The sequence below is a fragment of the Puma concolor genome, chromosome D2 (genome assembly GCF_028749965.1).
Source record: "Puma concolor isolate L17-30 chromosome D2, mPumCon1.1.hap2, whole genome shotgun sequence".
In the NCBI taxonomy this organism is placed as follows: domain Eukaryota; kingdom Metazoa; phylum Chordata; class Mammalia; order Carnivora; family Felidae; genus Puma; species Puma concolor.
Genome location: NC_141677.1, coordinates 13911881 through 13925594, shown reverse-complemented (window position 1 = coordinate 13925594; position 13714 = coordinate 13911881). Strand labels below are relative to the sequence as shown.

At 50.9% G+C, this 13714-nt stretch overlaps 1 long non-coding RNA gene across 1 annotated transcript; it reads left to right on the top strand.

Moving 5' to 3' along the window:
- The first annotated feature begins 527 nt into the window (after positions 1-527).
- LOC147575794 (uncharacterized) lies at positions 528-3276 on the top strand. Its single transcript, XR_015241966.1, has 5 exons — positions 528-790; positions 1370-1493; positions 1839-1922; positions 2250-2433; positions 2975-3276. It is a non-coding gene; the product is annotated as an uncharacterized LOC147575794 (long non-coding RNA).
- The last annotated feature ends 10438 nt before the right edge of the window (positions 3277-13714 follow it).

Genomic DNA, 13714 nt, shown 5'->3' with positions numbered 1-13714 from the left:
CTCCTTGGAGGTCCCAGCCTCACGAGTTAGGCCAGGCCCTGCCCCTCTGACATTTAAACTACCCTGATATCAAGCACTTGCCTATTTGGGGTATCGTAAATAACACGTGGCCATGTCGATTAAGCTGGGCTTGGAGGAAGGGCTAACAGAACTCCAGAACGGCCCCAAGGATAGCCCCTACTATATTCTGAGAATTCAGATGGCAGGAGCGTACCCATGCAAGATCTGCATCTGGGCCGTGGCAGTCAGACCGAGCTCCTTCTCCTGGGAGGGGGCATCCGGGCAAGAGGAGAGAACCAGCACGCAGTGTGCAGCATGATGGGGAATCAGCAGAAACAGAACTACCCAGGCTTGGCTCGGGAATCAGATACGCCAGGCAGGAATTCGCCCTTGGGAAGCTGTTGCTTAACCCTCTGGTTCCTCGGGCTCCCTGCCTCCTTGACAGAGGCCAAGGCAAACAAGGATTCCGGGTGAGACCAGACCGACCAGCCAATGCCAGCTCACTTGGGGTTAGACCGGGGCTGGGAGGGGCCCAGGCAACCCTGCAGGATGCCGGGTGCTGGGTAGGGCCCCAGGGGGAGGCAGGTTTCTGCAGCTCCCTTTTCCCAGTGGAAAAGCTCAGGATTCCCAAAGGCTGTTGGGCGAGAGTCTCAAATTGTCTTCAGACTGGGTCTAATCTAGCTAGAACCACTTGGGAGCCAGGATGTAGCTGGATCCAGTGACAGGCGTCGCTCAGAAGTGAAGAGAGGTCCGGCGACAACTGGGATCTCCAGTTGACCCAGTCTCAAGGGTGAGCCCAGCCCCTGGGTAGGGCTAGGATCTGTGGCCTTTGGCCAACAGCCAACAACTTGGTAAAGGGTTTCTTCCATTATCAGAGGGAAGGGAAGGGGGAGAGGCATGGGAGATGGTTGTCTGGGTGTGTTTATTTTCTTTTAAAATATCAACTTGAGTGGGGGGTGCCCACAGGGACACGTAGGGCACGTCGATGGTCAGCCTGTTCGCTGGGCAATCCATGTAATCTCTGTCCTGCACTGTATACTGTTGGCACTTGACCAATGGGTGAAACGCCCCCATCATGGCGGCCGTCTTTACGTGAGCATCTGGACGGCACAGAGGGCTTCTGACACTCACCAGGGCTTCTTTCCCATTAAAAACGGACAGGCTGCAGCAGTCTGGAAGGAGACCAGGCAGATTAACTCTAAGTTGAAAACATTTCTCCTTTCTCCAGGAGACCAAATACCACACTGGAGATCTTGAGGAATAGGGAGAGGAGGGTTAGCTGACAGTCGGTGCTGTCCTCAGACGAGGTGTCTCTGATGAATGAAATCCCAGGGAGTGCATTTCTGCTCTTATATCTGTCTCTGACCAGGGCGGTGAGACTAGGTACCTGATCCTTCTAGTCCGTTGATTTGCTGTTACTCAGCTCCAAATGCAGAAGTTCAGAGGACAAGCTGCTCCCAGGAGGTCACAAACAGCCTCAACAGTTCAAGAAGGTAAAAATTGGTGGTTGGAGGTGAGAGAAGCCAGCGAGGGAGGAAGACCGCGTCCCAAGGAGGCTCATGCTCACCACTGTCCAGCTTTTAAAACTCTAGTTTGCCCTGGGGCGCCTGGGGGGCTCAGTCGGTTACAGGTCGGACTCTTGGTTTCAGCTCAGGTTGTGATCTCACAGTTTCGTGGGTTCGAGCCCCGCATGGGGCTCTGTGCCCACAGCCCTGACAGGGCGGAGCCTGCTTGGGATTCTCTGTCTCCCTCTCTCTCTGCTCCTCCCTCGCTCAAAATAAATAAATAAACTTAAAAAAAAAAATCAAGTTTGCTCTCTTCGGTCCCTTGGCTTTGAGGCTGTCTCGACAGACACAAGGAGAAGGCTCAGTACGTGGGAGACAGGCCATCTGGGCCGGGACCAAAGAGCTGCACATTCTCAGGTGAGTTCGCGTGAGTCACCAGCCCAGGCCTCTTTCTAGTTAAGCAGAGGCCATGCCCCAGTTTTGAACACCTGAAGGCCCTGCGGTGGTGGGTGAGGAGCCCGCCCTGATCTGCATACAATGGGGGACAATGGAAGGTCCAGGTTGGAGAACCGGAACTGAGAACCCACTGCCCTCCGTGCTGCCCCTAGGGGTCTTATCCCCTTATTCGCTTCAGTGCGTCCTGATCCCCCGAGCCATGCAAGCCTGGCTCCCCTCAACTCACTGGGGGTGGGGGGAAAGGGGGATGCCTTTTTGAGTAGTCCTCAGCCAACCCCTCTTCCACAGGGCAAGTCCCTTCTTCAAGGCCAGAGGTCCCCTGTTGACGTCACACCCATGGAGGGAGAAGAAACACCAAGAAGGGGTGAGGCGGTGACGTCGCCCTGTGTTCTCGCAGGGCTGAGGAGGTCTGTGCTCTACATTCTTCCGTGTTGGCTCAAGCCAGAGCCCCTGTGATGCAAACCAGGACGAGGTAGAGCCACTCCTGGATGCCGACATCTTTTGTTAAAGAGCACGTGAGGTCACATACACAACAATCCCAACTGGGTTAATTAATTCACCTACGTATTCAGTGTGTGAAAATCCTCCCGGTTCTTGCTAAGTGAGTGAAAGGTGCAGGCTGGGTGGCTTTGGATGGTGTCTGGTTGATGAAAGACAGATCTGGATACAAAACCTGTGAGTTCTCGAATGCCAGTCTACTGCCCTGGACGGCCTTCAGAGGGGAGCTATTGGAAGCCGATAAGTAAAAAGAAAACAAACCTGCTTTTCTTTTTCTTAATGCTTCCCCCCTGCACAATAAGAGTTTATCTACAGATTCAGCAAACTCTGGAGTGCTGGGTGGTTCTGGGGACCAGCCAGGATGCTGGCTGCGGGGTGTGGGGTCCTTCGCCTACCGGTCCTGGTGGTTCAGCCAGTTGTTGACAGGGCCTCTCTGCTGTCCTGTGGCAGGAAATAAGGAAACAGAGGCAGGGCAGTCGGGGGAGGGTTGGAGCGACCTAACCTTTCCCTTTGAGGTCCGAGGGCCCTCCCTCAAGGCGCACACCGTGTGAGAAAGGGACCCGCAGCTCAGGAACCAAAACAGACACACCCAGCCCAGTGACCTCCCCACCAGCCAGTGACCAACAGCAGCCAGTCAACAGCTCTCATCAAGAGGTTCCTCTGTACATGACACCATGGGGGATCCAATTTCCTGCAGACCATGGCTTGGGGTTTACGTAAGTCTAATTAGGGAAGTGAGAGGCACATATATGAGAAAAAGAGTGGATAGACTATGGCCAAGGTAGGCTTGGGAGGAAGTGGATATTCAGCATGGCAGTGCTGGAGGTCTTGGGGCTGGGCAGGAGCGGGGGTGGGGGTGGGGGGCTATGGGAAATAAAACAGCAAAGTAGGTTCCAACCAGCCTATGGATGTTCCTCAGGCTAAGGGTTTGGACTGCGTTCAGAGGTCAGCCATGGAAAAGCTTTGGGAGGAGAGTCAGTATTTATTGAGAACCTATCATGTGCCATGGACTGTGGTTGGAATTGGTGGCTCAACCATGACTAAGACACGGTCTTTTCCCTTAGAGACCTTTCCCGTTTGGGGGATATGATGGATAAGAAACAGATAATTTCAGTAAAATGTGCTAAGTGCCGTGGCAGACATATTCACAGGTTGCTCCGGAGCCTAAGGACGAGGCTTGAAGCCTGGCCCGGTGGAAGGCGGGGAAGGGCAAGCCAGGAAGCTCTTGGCACCAGAAGGAGCTGGAACTTTATCCTGAGGGCAGGGGAGAGACGGTGGACTGGAGGAAGGACCCAGAACGAAGGGAGTGGCAGGGAGGATGCGTGAGAACGTAGGAGGTAGCCAAACAGGGCAAAGGAGGAGGAGGGGGAAATGCAGGAAGATCCGAAGAGGAAAGAACATCCACCAGAATGTGACTGAACGTGGCTGCAGAGGAGACAGAGGCCGGAACTGAAAAGGGGCGAGTGAAATATGACAGAGAGGGACAGGCCCCTCCACAGCTCTCCGGATGGTGGGTCGCCTGGCCATGGGTGACGCATGGAGCCTCAGGTGAAAGGGGCATTAGAATAGACGTATTTATTCTTTTTGTTATAGAAGAAGAAGGAGGAGGAGGAGGAGAAGGAGAAGAAGAAGGAGAAAACTACCCCCGCCCCCCACCTCGCCCCCCGACCGCCCAAAGACCACCACCACAGCTAACACTGTGGAAATTTTTCTGCCGATGCATTGTCGGTTTTTATTTGGTTTCCACATTACTGTAATCATAACCATGTTTACAATCCTGCATCCCGCCGCACTTAACATCCTGGTGTGTGTATTTTTCTGCACGTTAAATTTTATCCTGGTTGCTGCGAAGGTTTGTATTTATATATATGTTTACATGCAAAGGCTCCCTTCACTGGTTTTCTCTTGGGAGAAAGAGGCTTCCGCTCACTGCCTTGCTGTAAGGTCTAAACTCCCAGAAGCTTTGAGGCACCTGCTGGGCAGAGGGAAGATTTCGGGCGATGGCAGTTCTCACCCGGAGGGGCTGGGGCCGGCAGGTCAGTTACTCCTGGCCGGGGACAGTTGTCAAGATGAAGAGGACAGGAAGGCGAATCTGGGCCAAGGCATGTAAAGGTGTTTCCTGGATTTTTCAAGACCCTAGAGTGTCAGAGAAAGGGAAATGTAACATATTCTACTCGGAGAGGAAATAAATGTGTGGTCTGTCAACTAAGCCCTCGGAAGAGAGGTTTAATATCATATAGCGTTCACAGTGATGTTTCCTAAGAGCGACTTAGCCCTTCCCCTGCTGGGTACCATGATTAGGTAGGTATATGCAGCCGAGTAGGTAGGTATACGGAGCCGCGCTCTCTCTCCCTCCCCCTCCCTGTCTCCTCTCTCCCTTAACCCCTGGTGAAATGTCCAAAGGAGCCTTTGTTCAGTAATTACGACCACGAGCTCTCTTTGTCCCACGTGCCTGTCACTGTCCCCAGCCGTGGCTTGAGTGTTTCTCACGACACTACCAGGAGGTAGGTGCTATCCTAATGCCCAGGGAGGGTATCTCATTGTTCAAGGTCACTCAGCGAGAATGTGTCGGAGCCTGGATTTAAACCCAGGTCTCCTGACCCGAAAGCCCATTCCCTTAGCTGCCGCTCCAATCCTCCCTTTTTCAATGCAAGACAGATCTTCAGTGGGAATTTGTTGCACAGATATGCATGCATTTCAAAGCTCTTTTTTAGAAGAGGTACCAAGAGGTCTGCATTTTTTGCAGTTCAGTGTTGGGTGACTGCTTTTTTGGGCCAAGTGTAAGAGCAACCCAGAAAAAAACTCTCTGCCTTTTCCTGAGCCATCCAGAAAAACACTTAGAGCTTTGCCCAAACAGCGCAGCCTGGCTGTAGACGTGTCAAGGCTTTGTGTTCGTCTGACATCCAGGGCCAGGGCCGCAGAGCAAGGACAGCAGAGCAAGGACAGCGTGTTCCGCTGGCCTGATCTAATCAGAACACTGCCGCCACCGCACGCCTGTCTCCCACGTGTCCTAAAGAGTCCACCCTCCCATCCCCCAATGTCTCTGTTCCTGCCTCCATCGTCCAGCAGGACAGAGTTTAAGGAGTAGAGAACTTTGTCGGGAAGAGGAAGTCACCAGCATCGATTTCGAAAGATCCCTTCTGCGCGTCTCCCTTCCGTAAGACCCTTGCATGACTTTCTCGGGGGGCAGCAGCCCCGCCTGCAGTCCACCCGCCCCCACTTGCCACATGCTTCCTGCCCCAAATGTCAAGGTTTTCATCTGACCATGATCTAATGAGCTGCATAAAATTACAAACAGCGAAATACCGTCTGATTTACAGTAATTTTCTGAAGTCATCACAAAAACCTCTCCTTAACGACGCCAACCTCCAGGTCATACCGATCACCAAGGAGAGGCCCAATCACCACAGCCACCCACCGCAACCTAAATCGGCTCGGAGCCCCAAGAGCCCGCTCGCCTTCGCTCGGTCCTCAGCCCAGGCGGGTTTTTCCATCCCGTGCTTTCTCGGCAACAGGGAGCCGGGGCGCAGGGAACGCTCAGTTCCCTTTCCAGAAACTGGGGACACTTAAAAACATCTCCAGGCCGGCAGCCGGGATTCAGAGGAACGCCGGTCACACCTGCGGGAGCCCAGTGTTGGGTGTCGGGCTCCTGGGTCCCCCCCCCCCAACCTGCACTGGGCCCCACAGCTAACAGATCCCTGCTGTGCTTCCTTTGTATCTCCATCTGGGTGGATAGCCTAGCCACAGCCCTAACTCCTTGGAAGGCCTGTTATGGGCCGAATTGTGTCCCCTCCTCCACACCCCCCCCCATTCATATGTTGCGGTCCTGACCCGCACCCCTCACCATAACCAGCATGTGACTTCGAGATGGGGGTCCTTAAGGAGGTAACTATAGGTAAAAAAGGTCATAAAGGTGGACCTTAATCCTATAGGACTGGTGTCTCTATTGAAGGAGGAAGAGACCTGAAGGAAGAAAGGCCACGTGAGGACATGGAGAGAGAACGGTCCCCTACGAGCTAAGGAGTGAGGCCCTGGGAGAAATCAAGTTGCTGACGCCTTGATCTTGGCCTTCCAGCCTGCATTCTGAAAGTACAATTCATCCCATCATTTGGGTACTGATGGGATTTTGGTTTGTCTCAAATATATATCATAATCCCATATCCCCAAAACAGATGACGGGTATCCCACTTCCGTGTGCTTTGCTGACATATTGAAGTCTGTTTCTCTTTCCCTCAAATGACCTGTCCCTACAGTCCCGCTCTTTTACTTGTCAAGCAGAGATTTAATTACCATCGTATGCAATGAGTCTCTGCTTTTTATCGAGTTTCGTTCCTGGAGAGTTTATGGCAAAGGGAAAGCCTGAGAGTAGATTATGCTGTACCGTAGGAACAACAATGTAATTGAGAGTTTTATTCTTGATTTAACAGCAAATGAATTCTAGATATGACCACAATACGTCACAAAAGCAAAAAACACAGCCATTTTAAGCCTCTATAATCGATTACAAGAGCAAAATTAATGTCCAAGCCATTCAAAATGGGATTAGTAGATTATATGTGTGTGTGTGTGTGTGTGTGTGTGTGTGTAAAATGAAAAAGACTGCATGTGCGTGTGTGTATAAAATATAAAATTTCTCTGTTTTTCGACCTCTTCCCTGACAGTCCATTCTACACACTGGCCCCAGATTTATCTTAATAGATGAGCTCCAAATTGACAAAACGTCACTGGCTCCCCTTCGCTTGTAGGATCAAGTTGAAACCCTCGAGCATGGAAATTCCTCACAGGAGAGCCTCAGCTACCCCCTGGCCCTTCTTCCACTCCTCACTATTAGCCTGCTGCCTCGCAAACTGGTTAGCAACTGGGGTCCTTCGCACACAGCTGCTGTGTTCACCTGCTTTGGTGCCTTTGTTCTCTCTACTGGCTCAACTTTTGCCCATCTCTCCACCCATGCAAATCTCATTCCTCCGCTAAGCTCTGTCCAAGTCCCTATGTCTCCCAGGCCTCACACAACACCCCTCCAGCCCAAGAGGACTCCCATGCCTGACCCAGAGCCCTGGCTGGCCGGTCCCCTCGTTTCACATTGGGACATCGCTCCGTGTTATTCTCGCCTGGCGGTGCTATCCGTGGTGGACAGCTGGACGTCAGTGAAGGAAAGGGAGAGACACCAACATTGGCTGAGGACCTGCTATGTGTCCGGCACCATGTCTCGCTTTTTTTACACACCGAATCCTTACAACAACCGTATGTGGTAGGCATTCGTATTTCCATTTTAACGATTGAGAATGCAGAGGTTCTTGGAGTAACTCAGCCAAGGAGTAATGATGCCAACATCTAAATGTAGAAAGTACTCAGGAAGGACATAAAACTAGAAATCAGGAGATCCCCAGTTCAATTAACCTCTTCAAATCTCATTTTTTCTCATTGACGCAGAGAGTTACCAATACCATCGTCACCAAAAACGGGCAAATTAACTGAAGACTTACTTCTGAAAGGCTTTATCAGCCATGGAGGTATTAGTTCTCATGTGCCTAGCACAGTGTAGTGCTCAACGAATATTTGTTGTCGGTTGGATTTCCATTTCCTCTCGTAGGAGCTGCAGTCTGCCCTGGTCCCTTCCGCCGTGCCTCCCCGCGATGAGCTGGTGACAATAATATTCATGTTTTCCACTTTGAAAAAGAGATCACACCGTTGCTGAGAACCATTTCCTGGTCAGAGTGATCAGGTAGTCAACACTTACCTGCACACATTTGCAAATATTGCTTAATGTCCCGAGGAGAATTCCTCCCTATATTTTGTAATCTGTGTTGGCGAGTGCTAACGAACTCCAATGTGTAAGGTCAGTTTGCTTCAACTCCTTGAGAGATAACAATGGTCAGTAACCATTTCTAGGTCTCCTACTTGTAGGGCTTGATAGAGGGTGATTATCAGCCTTTTCTCTGCAGTACTTAAGAAAAGCAGTATTGGTCACATGCTAAGTCATTTGTTTTTACCAAGAATGATGTTGTTCCTTTGCATGATAATGGTAACTGAGTTTTGGCTTCTGACTTATCTTTCAGTACCTTCTGAGTATCTGTGTGCTATATTCAGCGTCTTTTTTTTTAAAGTTTGTTTAATATTTATTTTGAGAGAGAGAGAGAGCGAGCACAAGCAGGGTAGGGGCAGAGAGAGAGGGAGACAGAATCCCAAGCAGGCAGAACCCGATGTGGGGCTCAAACTCACAAACCCTGAGATCATGACCTGAGCCGAAATCAAGAGTTGGGCGCTTAATGGACGGAGCCACCCAGGCGCCCCTATATTCAGCATCTTTTATGGTCTGTGTTCTGTTATTTATTTGGGGCTTCAGGTTTCCTTCTCTGTCTTTGTCCTTCCTTTGATGATTATGCAGTGTAGCTCCTTGCAAACAGTCTTCTGCATTTATTCTCATCACGGTATGCTTTTGACCCTCAGCTTTCCTATTTAACCTTTCAGAAATTTCCCAAAGCAGTCGCCTCTTGCTCTGGGTAATTAGAGTTCCTGTCTCTGAACTACTGTAGTCAGAACTTGCCTCTATCCATAATTTCTCTCCTGCTTATAAATTTCTTTTCATCCGAAGGAGTAAAATCAGTAACTTTTTACATTTCTTAACTGTAGTTTTGGTAGCTTGGCTTCTTTTCACAAGAAACTCGCTTACCCTTCAGAGTGCCTTTTCCATCACAGCTTCCTCTACAAAATCACAGTGATTTTTCAGATGGAATGGCACACAAAAAGTAGGAACCAACAGGGGCGCCTGGGTGGCTCAGTTGGTTGAGCGTCCAACTTCGGCTAAGGTTATGATCTCGCCGTTTGTGGGTTTGAGCCCCGCGTCGGGCTCTGTACTGACAGCTCGGAGCCTGGAGCCTGCTTCGGATTCTGTCTCCTTCTCTCTCTGCCCCTCCCCACTTGTGCTCTGTCTCTCAAAAATAAATAAATGTAAAAAAATTGTTTTTAAAAAGTAGGAACCAACAGAACTTTTGTGCACAATGCTAATAACTTCTAGATACACATTTTATTTTTCTATCCTACATTCCTGCTCTATAAGCTTACTCGGTGATCAAAACAGAAACCTTACCCGAACAAATCCCCCCTTTCCCTTCTTGTCCAATATACGGGTCTTTTTCACTCCGTCGCGTCCGGCTCTTCATAAATATTAATCAGTCCCATTGATTCATCTTTCCATTTTACACCCATTAACAGACACCTCTCTGGACGGACATCAGATAGTTTATGCACCCCAACTAGGCTCACTGTTCTCTTTTCTGAGGAACGCTTGCGTTAGGGAAGTCAAAGGAAACTGACTTCTCTTCCTGCTTTCTTTGACTGGTCTTCCGAGGACGAGCCAAAGGTAAGGGGAGGCCTAGCCCACCAGTCTTTCTTCCTCTCGCCCCCACATGGCCCCTTCCTTTGCCCCAGCATCTTCTCCTGTGTGCCCATAGGGCTCATCCTCCACACCATTTTGTGACTCAGCGGCCATGCTGCCTGGCTGCCATGACAGTTCTCGCCCTTCCAGTTGGCCTGGGCAGCCGTCATTCTTGATCCACGTATCCTCCCAAGAGCCCCGTTAAGTGGAGATTCAATAGGACCAGGGTCACTTACGGGACTGCTAATGGATTGCTGACAGACTGGGTGGACAGAAGGTCAGTCAGAGCCACCCTTGCTGCGGTGACAGCTGGTCTTCATTGGTCAAGCAGCCTTCCTTGGTCTCCTCATGGGGGACACTCTGCCAAGGCGTCAGAGTCGACCGAGGTGATGTTCACCCTCCAGGCAGTGACCCCCTTCCTTTGCTAACTGTGCTGATAGACAGGTCTCCGGGACCGAGGGGGTCCTCTCTTTCCACATGGGCCCACCTGAAGCCAGGAGACTCTTTCTGTGCCGTTTGCATATCATCTCTCTGGGAAATGGTTTGTTTTGTGGCTAGAAGAGGTGAGCCCAACAGACTCACTTGAACCAGCTCTTCTGGAAAGAAAAGCAGATGTGTAAATGAAAAAAAAAGAAGTGTATAGGAGGTTACAGAACAGAGGTCAGTGGTGAAAATGAGAATTGAAATTCAGGTTTCTCACTGTCAGAGTCCCCCCTCGACCCCCTCCCCTGCCAGGGGAATAATGAATAATAACAGTAATAATAATAATAGCCTGTGTGCTCTTTTATGTGCTGGGCATTGTTCTGTGCTGGCGATTGCTCTAATGGTTTAAATATATTAGCTCATTTCATCCTCATGCCCACTACAACAGCCTTCATGTAGCAGACGAGGAGACGAACTCATCAATTAAGTGACCAAAGTCACAGGAGAAAAAGGTATACGATCCCAGGACTCAAATCCTGGAAGCCCGGGTCCAGAATCCATGCTCTTTCCCACACATGTGTGTGTCCGTGTCCACGCACGTGTGTGCAGACATATGTGTGTGAGAAGCAGAGAGAGTCATATTTCAAAGACAGATGTGGAGCTGTTGATAAGCATATGGCTCGTCTCGTTCTTCTTCCCAAAATATTCCCGGACTAAATAATAGCTCCAAGGGCTCCCATTTACTGAGTGCCTATTAAATCTCCAGTTCTTACACTAATCCAGCAAGGGTTTTCGGTTCCTGGGGGAGAAAACAGAAGCTCAGAAAAGCGACATGAATTGCCCAGGAACACTCAGGTGGTATGAGGGGAGGGCCAAGATCAGAGGCCAGAGGTCAGGCTCTCTCCAGGAAACCTGGGGCCATGTCTAGAGAGGGGCCCCTCCCCTTGCCAAGGGCATGGGCCAATCCGAGAGCCCACAGAACTCTTTCATAATTTAAAAACATTTTCCATGACACATCTGGCTGATTAAATTTAATAAGATCTCATCTGACTCTTGATCACTGGAAGAACAGAATGGACTCCTCTTTGCTGCTTATTTTCACAGAGTATCCATGCAATATTCTGGATTCGTTGACACGCACATACTTAACAGAACTAAAGAGATAGCCCAGTGATAGTCCCTGAATACTTAGCTCTGAAGAAGGAGCTGTCCCAAAATTCAAGGAAGGGAGATGCGGCCGAGAGTATTCCTGCTCCTCAACTCAATTTTGGATCTCCTTTTTGTTGACTAGCCCGAAGGGAAGAATGTCACCTGGGTCCTAACCTGGACATGAGCTACGATCCAGACTCATGGCTTTGGGCGGCATGAATTTGGTGGGGTGGGGGGGGAGTTTCAGCCGGAGGTGGAGGAAGGCAGGTAGCTGGGGGAGAAGCTGAAAGGGAAAGCCACAGCAGTATTTGTCTCCGGAACTGTCCGTAGCTCCGCATTGAAAATCTGTGTTCGGTCTCCAGGAGAGAAGGTCTTCAGGCTGGGCTGTAGGAGTTGATGCATGGGCTCCGGGGGGGTGGGGGAAGGGGTTCTGCTTTGAGGGAGGAGGAATCACACAGCAGGAGAGGGCTGTTTCCTCCACTAATGTGGGGGGTCAGGGCACTCAGGGACGACTTGGATGTTCTCTTGGGGGTGGGGGGCACAGACCCGGACCATCAGTGGCGTTGGTGGGGCGTCAGCAGAACAATGGCAGGGCTGTGGTGAGCACCCGTGAGACGCCTCTCGGGACCCACAGATATTCTTGGTGGGTGGCACAGGGGATGAAAATCCTGTCTTCTGTGTGTTGGTGTGTGTGTTGGGGGGGACGGTGGTCAGAGCCTGTGAAATCTGGATCATTGCTATTGAGGCGACTCATTAGTATCCACAGACCACAGGAGCCTGGGTTTAACATGCATGTGAGCAGGGTGGTCCCTGAATATGGGTGCGGTGGGTTCTCCACCGCCAGGCAGCCTTTCAATAGGAGGTAGGTTCACATTCATGCTTAGATATCGGCGTGTTATAAAAATATATAAATACAAATCTATAGTTCTCTTTTAAAAAGATACCTTAGGGCTTTTAGTTCCCGGGTCACCGATACGATCCAAGTCATAGGAGCCCTGACTGCGCCCTGATGGCCTAGCGGATTCAGAGAAATAAAAGTGCGCAGGGTAAATCCTGGGAGCCGCGAGGGTCCTGGGAAAGCTCATCCATCCAGAGGCTGAGAACACACGGGCCGAGTAACTGGCAGGTGGACTGCGTGATTGAGGCCGGGCAGCCCCCCTCTTGCTCCCTGGGCGCCTGGGGTATTTCCATAGGCATCCACATACAAACATTTCTCAAGGGCAGTGGGGCTCAGTCTCCAGGAGCTCGGCCCAGAGCTCCCACTCAGGCTCTCCAGCTCAGCGGACACCGTCCCCCAAGCCCCCAACCAGACGTTAGAGCCGGAGCCCCACGCCCGCAAGCCAGGACAGGACCCTCCTGTGCCTTCACTAGTTCCAAACAGACCACCGGCTGTGCTGGGCGCAGTCCACATTTCTGCTAAGTCTTGCATCTTAACCCCGTGTCTCGATACTTTAATTAAAGGATCCCAGAAATCTGATTCCTAAAGCGGTTGGTATGGAGCGAGGCCCTTGAATAACACACCGACTTGCTGTGAACGAGAGTGTCAGAGAAAGATCTAGGGATCAGAAGTGCTGCCCTTGACTTCCTGCCGTTTGGACGGCAGCCTTGGAAGAGTTATGTGTAAGGGCGACTCTGTCCCACGTTCATTATGTCGTTACATGTTCTCTCCCTGTCTGTTCTCCCTTCTTCACCTTGAACTTCCTGTCGTGGAAGGAGATGAAGCTTTGTGGGGTTTTGTTTTGTTTTGTTTTGTTTCGTTTTCTCTCTTTCAGCCTCCTCCTCCTCAGCAGAATGAGAAGCCTCTTACCCGGACCTCTTACCTGGAGAAGTTTCCAGAGCCTGGTGAAGGGGGTGGATAAACATGCTGGACAGAAGCAAGAGGGACGCCTGGACAGCGATTCCTTGTCCTTCCTCTGCTCTTTCCAAGCTTTGCTGGAGGGGGACTCATCTGGGGGGCTTTGGTAGCTGTCTTCATCTTGACACACAAAACGATCAGGCAGAAATGGAGAGGAATTTCCACCTAGAAGGAGAGGGAGAGCTGGATGAAATAAGAAGAGCATACCCTCTCTCACCTCCTGAAACTGAGTTCAGGATGAGAGTGGTCCTGGGGGGCGCCTGGGGAGCTCCGTAGGTTGAGTGTCCGACTTCAGCTCAGGTCATGATCTCACCGTGTGTGAGTTCGAGCCCTGAGTCAGGATCTGCGCTGGCAGCATGGAGCCTGCTTGGGATTCTCTCTTTCTCTCCCTCTCTGCCCCGCCCCTGCTCGCACGCACACTCTCAAAAATGAATAAACTTAAAAAAAAAAAAA